Source organism: Ranitomeya imitator, chromosome 1, assembly GCF_032444005.1.
Source record: "Ranitomeya imitator isolate aRanImi1 chromosome 1, aRanImi1.pri, whole genome shotgun sequence".
Classification (NCBI taxonomy): Eukaryota; Metazoa; Chordata; class Amphibia; order Anura; family Dendrobatidae; genus Ranitomeya; species Ranitomeya imitator.
The window spans coordinates 512,978,986-512,988,511 of record NC_091282.1 but is presented as its reverse complement, the minus strand read 5'-3'; positions in this window follow the sequence as shown (position 1 = coordinate 512,988,511).

The following is a 9,526-nucleotide window of genomic DNA, read 5'->3' as shown; positions in this document are numbered from 1 at the left end:
GCAAATCAGACTCTGGTCATGTACCTTCGGCATTTTGTCTCTGCCAGGCATGACGAATGAGCATCCTTACTGCCTTGGGCAGAGTTTGCGTTAAATAACACCGTCTCTGATTCCACTGGGCTGACGCCGTTCCTCCTTAACTGCGGTCAGCATCCGCATGTTCCCATGCCCATGTCCATTTCAACTTCAGACCCTTAGGTGGTGGACTGGGCAGTGGAGGCTCGTGACATCTATGACCACACTCAGGATGCCATTAGGTCTTCTAAGAAGAGAATGAGGGTCTCTGCCAAAGTGCATCATCGTCCAGCTCTGACCTTCACCCCTGGCAAATTAGTGTGGCTCTCTGCTTGTAACATCAGGCTGCGTGTGGAGTCCACTAAATTTTATCCCCGCTATCTAGGTCCCTTCAAGATCTAGGAATAAGTGAAGCCTGTAGTCTATCTTCTTAGCATTCCACCACATCTTAACATCACCGACACCTTCCATGTGTCTTTGTTGGAACCAGTATATATGACCCAATCTTTTGTGACTCCTGCCGGGAGCTCGGATACGTCAATTTTGAGGTCAATGCCACTGTCGGGTCCAAAGTGGTACGTGTGAAAAAATTTTTTTTTGGAGGACTGGAAGGGTCTTAAGCCTGAGGATAGGACCTGGGAGCATATAGAGCACTTTCATGGCCCCCAGGTAATTGCAGCTTTTGAGTGGGGCAAACATTGCAGGGGAAATGCTAGCAGGGGGTAATGATAGACACCAGGATTCTCCGGCTGCATAGGGTAGATCCAAGCCTTGTCTGCATCTGCGGTCGCCCATTCAGCTTCGGCTGCTGCAGGTGCTGCAGATCATAGATGTTGGTCCCAGCGTCTTGCTCAGGCTTGTGCTGTTTATCTGGTTACTGCTGGCTCTTCAGCCAAGTCTATGGTAAACTGATACTCTGGAGGCTAAGTCCACAAATCACCCTACTGAGCGTGCTCATGATGTGGCGGCATCTCATTGGTGGTCGGTCATCAGCTGCTCTGGTAATGTGGCAGCTCCGGATTGCTCCGCGAGCAAGGTCCTGTCCAATTGTACATGAGCTGTACATATAAAAGGTTATCAGAGGTGCACATGCGTGCACTAGTATCATTCTCTTTACATGTGTGTATGGGACAGTGTACCAATGTGGTCTTTACCAGGATGTACTCACGGTCGGTAGTAAGCCGTTAGAATTCCAGTTCTCCAAGGAGGAGTTTGTCTGTGTGAATTCAGGACTGGCAAATTGCCATTAGAATTCCGGCACCTTCGGAGAAGAGTTGGTTGAGTGCATTAACTGATTGTTTGACACTGTTTGCTTTTATCCTATTGGCGAGCTACGTTTCAATGTGAAGTTAACAGGGGTGGGATTTAGCACCACACATATTCGGTTTCTCTGTACAAGTGACACAGCTCTGTTGCAGAGCATTTATTCTGTTTCTGTGTGCAAGTGACACAGCTCAGTTGCAGAGCATCTGTTCCTTTCTGTGTGCGAGTGACTCAGCTCAGCTGCAGAGCATCTATTTTGCTTCTGCGTGCAAGTTCAATCCATGTGCTGTTCACACTGAGTGTCGTTTAAATCAGTGTGTGCAAGCAATCAATTGCTGTGTGTTCCACCATTGTTCATTCTAGCAGCAGTATAACATCTGTACACAGTGGACCCTGGGTTGCGATTGCACTTTACTATTAAATTTATTAAGTGCAATCCGCCATCCCTAACAGACACCTTTAAATTTTTCACTCTTTGTTTCATTGCAGCCATTTGGTAAATTCAAAAAAGTTAATTTATTTCTCATTAAAGTACACTCTGCCTTCCATATTGACTGAAGATAAGCAGAAACGTAGTAATTTTTGCAAATTTTTAAAAAAGAAAATGAAATATCACATGGTAATACGTATTCAGACCCTTTGCTCAGTACTGAGTAGATGAATCCATTTGAGCTAGTACAGCCTTGAGTATTCTTGGGAATGATGCAACAAGTTTTTCACCCCTGGATTTGGGGATCCTCTGCCATTGTTCCTTGCAGATCCTCTTCAGTTCCATCATATTGGATGGAGAACGTTGGTGGACAGCCATTTTCAGGTCTCTCCAGAGATGCTCAATTGGGTTTAGGTCAGGGTTCTGGATGGGCCAGTCAGGAATGGTCACCGAGTTGTTCTGAAGCCACTCCTTTGTTATTTTAGCTGTGTGCTTTGGGTCATTATCTTGTTGGAAGGTGAACCTTCTGCCAAGTCTGAGGTCCAGAACACTCTGGAAGATGTTTTCATCCAGGATATCTCTTTACTTGGCCACATTTATGTTACCTTCACTGACAACCAGTCGTCCTGTTTGTGCAGCTGAAAAACACCCCATAGCATGATGCTGCCACCACCATGTTTCACGGTTGGGATTGTATTGGGCAGGTGATGAGCAGTGCCTAGTTTTCTCCACACACCACTTAGAATTATAACCTAAAAGGTCTATCATACAATTATTAGGTTCTGTAGAAGGACGTAGATCTGGGGATTTATTATGATGGAATATAGGCTGAACTGGATGGACAAATGTCTTTTTTCGGCCTTACTAACTATGTTACTATGTTACTATGTTACTATCTTCATCTCTTCAGATCAGAGAATTTTATTTCTTATAGCCTGGGAGTCCTTTGTGTGTTTTTTTTTAACAAACTCAATGCTGGTTTCATCCGTCTTGCACTAAGGAGAGGCTTCTGTTTGGCTACTCAGCCATAAATGCTCGACTAGTAGAGGATTGAAGTGATAGTTGACTTTGTGGAACTTTCTCCCATCTCCCTTCTGCATCTCTGGAACTTAGCCACAGTGATCTTGAGGTTCTTCTTTACCTCTCTCACCAAGGCTCTTCTCCCATGATTGCTCAGTTTGGCTGGACAACCAGGTCTAAGAAGACTTCTGGTGGGTCAAAACTTCTTATGTTTAAGGATTATGGAGGGCACTGTGCTCTTAGGAACCTTGAGTACTGCCGAAATTGTGTTGTAACTTTGGCCAGAACTTTGCCTTGCCACAATTCTGTCTCTGAGCTCCTTAGCCATTTCCTTTGACCTCATGATTCTCATTTGGTCTGACATGCACTGTGAGCTGTGAGGTCTTAAAAATCAAGTCCTATAAGTTTAATTAATCACAGGTGGACTCCAATGAAGGATTCGAACAATCTCAAGGAGAATCACAAGGAAATGGACAGCATGTGACTTAAATATGAGTGTCTGAGCATAGTGTCTGAATATTTATGACCATGTGATATTTAAGTTTGTCTTTTTTATTAAGTTTGCAAAAATTTCTATATTTCCATTTTTTTCAGTCAAGATTGGGTGCAGATTGTACATTAACCCCTTACCAACATCGGTGTACATTTATGCCGATGTCGGTATCCCTCTCTTTGATATGGGCTCTGGCGGTGAGTAGAGTTGAGCAACTTTTACTTTTTTTGGATCGAGTCAGGTTTCGCGAAACCCGTCTTTGTCAAAAGTCGGGTCTGGTGACATCGGACGATTATTGCGAAAAGTCGAGGGCCGACAGAAACACGAAACCCAAATGCAAGTCAATGGGGAATCAAAGTTGGCAGTGAGTGGAGGACAGGAAAACACCTACAGTGCCCATTTTAATGGCAAAAACATCCATTCTTGGTACTGAAGCTTGTCAATCTTAATTTACCTTATAATATATTTGACTGCGGGTGGCGCCTCCCACTGGCAGAGACATTTTTGCATACTATGAAGGGCCCTGTGCCAGTGACGTCGCCAATGAGTATGCCCCCCCACCTGAAGAAGGAACCTGCACTTTCATATGCACCTTCCTCTTTGTCCCCGTGTAAGGTGGTATAGTATGCGAGAAGGGGAACCTAACTTTCAGCAGGGTCAGATTCTGGCTGTGTAGAGTGCAAGGGGAATGTAGTGGTCTGGGTCAATGCACCAGCAGACTCATCTAGCAGTGGCTGAGTAATGGGCAGGATGAGGAGGAAACACAGATATAGGGCCAAATAATAAAGTAGGATAAATGCAATTCAAAATTAGTAACAGGACTAAACAGGCGGCATTGCTTTGTTCAGTGGAGGAAAACTGTAATAAGTGGCAGACACAGTTAGTGGGCCAAAATAATTAAGTAGGCTAAATGCAGTTCAAAATTGGTAACAGGCCTAAACAGGCGGCATTGCTTTGTTCAGTGGAGGAAAACTGTAATGAGTGGCAGACACAGTTAGTAGGCCCAAGTAATAAAGTAGGCTAAATGCAGTTCAAAATTGGTAACAGGGCTAAACAGGGCTTTGTTCAGTGGAGGAAAAATGTAATGAGTGGCAGACACAGTTAGGCTAGTTTCACACTAGCGTTCCCCTGATGTGCGGCAGGCTGCGGACTTCCTCTGTGAAGCCCCGCCCCCAGCCGCACCTCCCCGCATGCGAGCTGCGTACCTATATTTAACATTAGGTACGCAGGTCATGCGGCTGTATGCGAATGGTGCTGCATGCATCGTTTTGGCGATGCGGCGGCCAGCGGAGACGCAACCATGTAGAATTTTTTTTTCCGCATCGTCAAAATGACGCATGCGGCACCATCTGCATACAGCCACACGACCTTCGTACCTAATGTTAAATATAGGTACGCAGGTCACATACAGACAGGATGCACATGTAGTGTCAGCAATCATAGTGAGTGAGATTTTACTAATATGACCGAAGAGTGTTGTGGGTCTAGGTCATCAGGATGCTGGAGTGAGTTATACACCTTTTTATTTACCAGACTCAATGCTTAGCAGAAAATAGTGTTGTGGTTTGTAAATAAATAAAAAGAATTTATAATGTATAATTGATTGTGGAAGGTTAAACTTCATGGACCTGCGTCTTTTTTAATGTAACTATGTAAAAACTATGTAATAACTATGTAACTAGGAAACATGCAAATACTTTTGAAACACATGATGATGCGTTTCTTGGTCGATTAAATATCTGAAATATCAGTCTTGTGTGGCTAAAGATAAGCATATTGCTTCACTTAGATAGTAAGCACTCTGAGATATAAGCATGCAATAAAGCAATCATTCAGCAAACACTTTGCAATCAAAACATTATGAAGGCTACATTTTGCATTTCTAGACTAGACTGTAAATGAATAAAACATTCATGTTAATGAGATAAATTATAGTTTGCTTAGTGAATACAGATACACATATATTATATTGTGATTGTGGAAAAAAAAGTTCAGTTGATTTATCAACGGTGAAAGAATTGTTAAAAACAAAGTTCTTTAACCCCTTAACGACCGTCGATATGCCTTATAACAGCAGAAGTTAAGGGTACTTATTCCTCAGCACCGCTGAGAAATAAGGTTAAAGCGCCCCCATTCTCTGGGGTCTCGGCTACTAGAGGTACCGGGGAAGATGATTTGGGTTGGTTTTTATAAACCCAGTGTTGCGATCACTGTTATTCACAGAATAACGGCGACCGCCAAAAAAAAAAGTCAGATTTCCCATTTAATTTCTCTCTCCTCTGATATGATCTAGCACATCAGAGGAGAGAGAAATGGGGTGCCCTGAGCCCGTCCAGTACCTCCGATGTCCTTGGACCCTCCTGCATCCCCAGGTCCTGTCCCCGTCCATCGGTGTCTTCTTCTTGGAAGAAAATGGCAGGCACATACGCAGTGTGCCCGCTGAGATCTGCCGGACAGCACCTGGCAACAATAAGAAATTTTTCCTATTGGTTCATTTCGATCACTGTGATAGACCCTATCACAGTGATCAAAATAAAAAAAAATAGTAACTCAAACCCCCATTTATCACCCCCTTAGTTAGGCAAAATTAATAAAATAAAAAAGTATTTATTTTCATTTATCCATTAGGGTTAGGGTTGGGCTAGTGCTAGTGTTAGGGTTGGGCTAGGGTTAGGGTTCGGATGCACCCAAACAGTGGCTTTCCCCCACATACATGGAATCGGCGTAATCAGGAGAAATTGCACAACAAACACTCTGGTCCAATTTCTCCTGATACCCTTGTGAAAATAAAAAATTTGGTTCCAAATTAAATTTTTTGTGAAAAAAGTTAAATGTTCATTTTTTTACTTCCACATTGCTTTATTTCTCGTGAAGCACCTGAAGGGTTATCAAACTTCTTGAATGTGGTTTTGTGCACCTTGTGGGGTGCAGTTTTTAGAATGGTGTCACTTTTGAGTATTTTCTGTTATATTTACCCCCCAAAGTCACTTCAAATGTGGGGTGGTCCCTAAAAAAATAGTTTTGTAAATTCTGTTGGAAAAATGAAAAATCGCTTGTCAACTTTTAACCCCCATAACGTCCTAAAAAAAAAATTATGTTTCCAAAATTGTGCTGACATAAAGTTGACATGTGGGAAATGTTATTTATTAACTATTTTGTTTGACACCACTCTCTAATTTAAAGGGAAGGTGCCACCAGTTTTCTTGTAGTTTGATTTGATGTGAAATTAAGCTTAAAATAGTAATTAAAATGTATTAATTCAATGTTTGCAATGTTTGCAAACATCTCTACGTAAAAAATATTATATATTTTCTTACAGATATATATATATATTAATATATATATATATATATATATATATATATATATATATATATATATATATATATATATATATATACCACTAGGGGGAGCATTTTCCATTTTAGACCTCAAGCAGCTATAGTAAGACTTACCATCCTTACTGTTAGCAGCAAAATTGGGGCAGTAACAGCTGGCATCTCCATTTCCCTCCCTTTTTGGGTTGTCTAGTATCCCTGGGGCAGAAGGAAGAGTAGCATCACAGGGCAGTGCCATTTTTGTGGTGACTGCCCTGTGATCTGCTATCACCAGCAGTTACTGTTTTTCTTTCTCCCATCTGTCTCTCTCGCCCAGATGACATGTTTCTCTCACCCCATCCACAAAGTCTGGTCATTCACTGCAGATCTGCATCTCCTTATCTTATCTTACAAAGGGATGAATCATAACACCTGCGGAGCAGCTGACAGCTCCTGTTCCAATAATGCTAATGGTACACTGTTCCTGCTATTCTGCCATGCTTTTCTCCTGCATTTTACTACTGTCAGCCCACAATCTAGGATCTGACATGCTGAAAGCAGTACTGCTTATGCTTCGTTATTAGATCCGAGGGCTCCATTAAAATGGCAGCAGAACACTCCCACTACTGTGAATTGTGCAGCCCAGAGAGGCATGCCCAGTACACAGCAGTGACAGTTCTATTACAATAGATAGGGTCAGAGTCCATTTGTTATCTCCTATGACCATGGGGTGCCATATTATGACACTGATAGTGTTGTGCTGCTACTGTGAAAACAAGGTATCAGCCCCCAGTGCCTTCTTTAACCCCTTCATGACCTTGGGATTTTTCATTTTTCCATGTTCGTTTTTCACTCTCCTCCTTCCCAGAGCCATAACTTTTTTATTTTTCCGTCAATTTGGCCATGTGAGGGCTTATTTTTTGCGGGATGATTTGTACTTTTGAACGACATCATTGGTTTTAGCATGTCGTGTACTAGAAAATGGGAAAAAAATTCCAAGTGCACTGAAATTGCAAAAAAAGTGCGGTCCCACACTGGTTTTTTGTTTGACTTTTTTGCTAGGTTCACTAAAACTGACCTGACATTATGATTCTCCAGGTCATTACAAGTTCAAAGACACCTAACATGACTAGGTTATTTTTTACCTAAGTGATGAAAAAAATTCCAAACTTTGCTAAAAAAAAAAAAAAAAAATTGCGCCATATTCCGATACTCGTAGCGTCTCCATTTTTAATGATCTGGGGTCGTTTGAGGGCTTATTTTTTGCGTGCCAAGCTGGCGTTTTTAATGATTGTATTTTGGTGCAGATACGTTCTTTTGATCGCCCGTTATTGCATTTTAATGCAATGTGGCGGTGACCAAAAAAACATAATTCTGGCGTTTCAAATTTTTTTCTCGCTACACTGTTTAGCGATCAGGTTAATGCTTTTTTTCTTGATAGATCGGGCGATTCTGAACGCGGCGATACCAAATATGTGTAGGTTTGAATTTTTTTTATTGATTTATTTTGATTGGGGCGAAAGGGGGGTGATTAAAACGTTCATATTTTTTTTTATTTTTTTCACATTTTTTTTACTTTTTTTTTTACTTTTGCCATGCTACAATAGCCTCCATGGGAGGCTAGAAGCAGGCACAGCACGATCGGCTCTGCTACATAGCAGAGATCTACTGTTCGCTGCTATGTAGCAGAAAATCAGGTGTGCTGTGAGTGCCGACCACAGGGTGGCGCTCACAGCTGCCGGGGATCTGTAACCATAGAGGTCTCAACGACCTCTATGGTTACAAAACTGAAGCATCGGCGACCTCCTATCATGTGACGGGGTCAGCGATGCCGTCATTTCCGGCCGCCCGGCCGGATGTGGTAGTTAAATGCCACTGTCTGAGTTTGACAGCGGCATTCAACTAGTTAATAGGTGCAGGCAGATCGCGATTCTGCCCACACCTATTACGGGCACATGTCAGCTGTTCAAAACAGCTGACATGTCCCGGCTTTGATGCGGGCTCACCGCCGGAGCCCGCATCAAAGAGGGTTTCTGACCTCGGACGTACTATTCCGTCTGAGGTCAGAAAGGGGTTAAACTCCTATAACACACAAAATATGTTTCAAATGCATTCAAAACCTGGTTATAACAGCATGTTATGCTACATTACATTGATTTAAATGAGATACCTTCCCTTTAAGGATACAAAAATTAAATTATGAAAATTGGTAAATTTTCTCCAAATTTGCATTTTTTTCAGAAATAAACACAAGTTATATTGAAGAAATTTTACCATGAAGTACAATATGTCACGAAAAAAACCGCCTCAGAATCAGTGGGATATTTTGAAGCGTTCCAGAGCAATAACTTCATAAAGTGACACTGGTCAGAATTGTAAAAATTGGCTTGGTCGTTAAGTACCAAATTAGCTCTGTCAATAATGGCACAGAAACAAGCTACATTAAGCCCATGGAAAGAAAAATCCAGCTCACGGAATAAAAAGTATCAAAAATTTATTTAAACATATTAAAATATGGAAAACTGCTGACACGCGAAAAGTTACATCATTTGGATGGAAGCTACCATGTAGTCGCTGGACGCATTCGAGCACAAACGGCGCTCTTAGACTTCAGCATAGAACTAAATCCTGAAGCTGGATTTTTCTTTCCATGTGCACAAGTTTCAACGTTGCTCGGACACTATGTGGACTACAGACAAATGTTTCTACTGGGTGAGCTGAAAAGTTTTTCTGTTTTTCTTCATTAAGCCCATTCATACAGTACATACACAACTGTTCAAAAAGTTGGAATCATCTCACTTGTTTTTTTACAGAAAGCCACTATTATTTTCCAGGAGGCTAGACACATCAATGTCTATTTTCTGAGAATTAAACACCTAGCACTAGCTCAGATAGATCTTTAAATTATTAAATATGGCACTACATCACAAGCAATAATTAATAAAGACCAGAGCCCAAGATATCAGACCTGTGCAAGTTCTTGTTTTT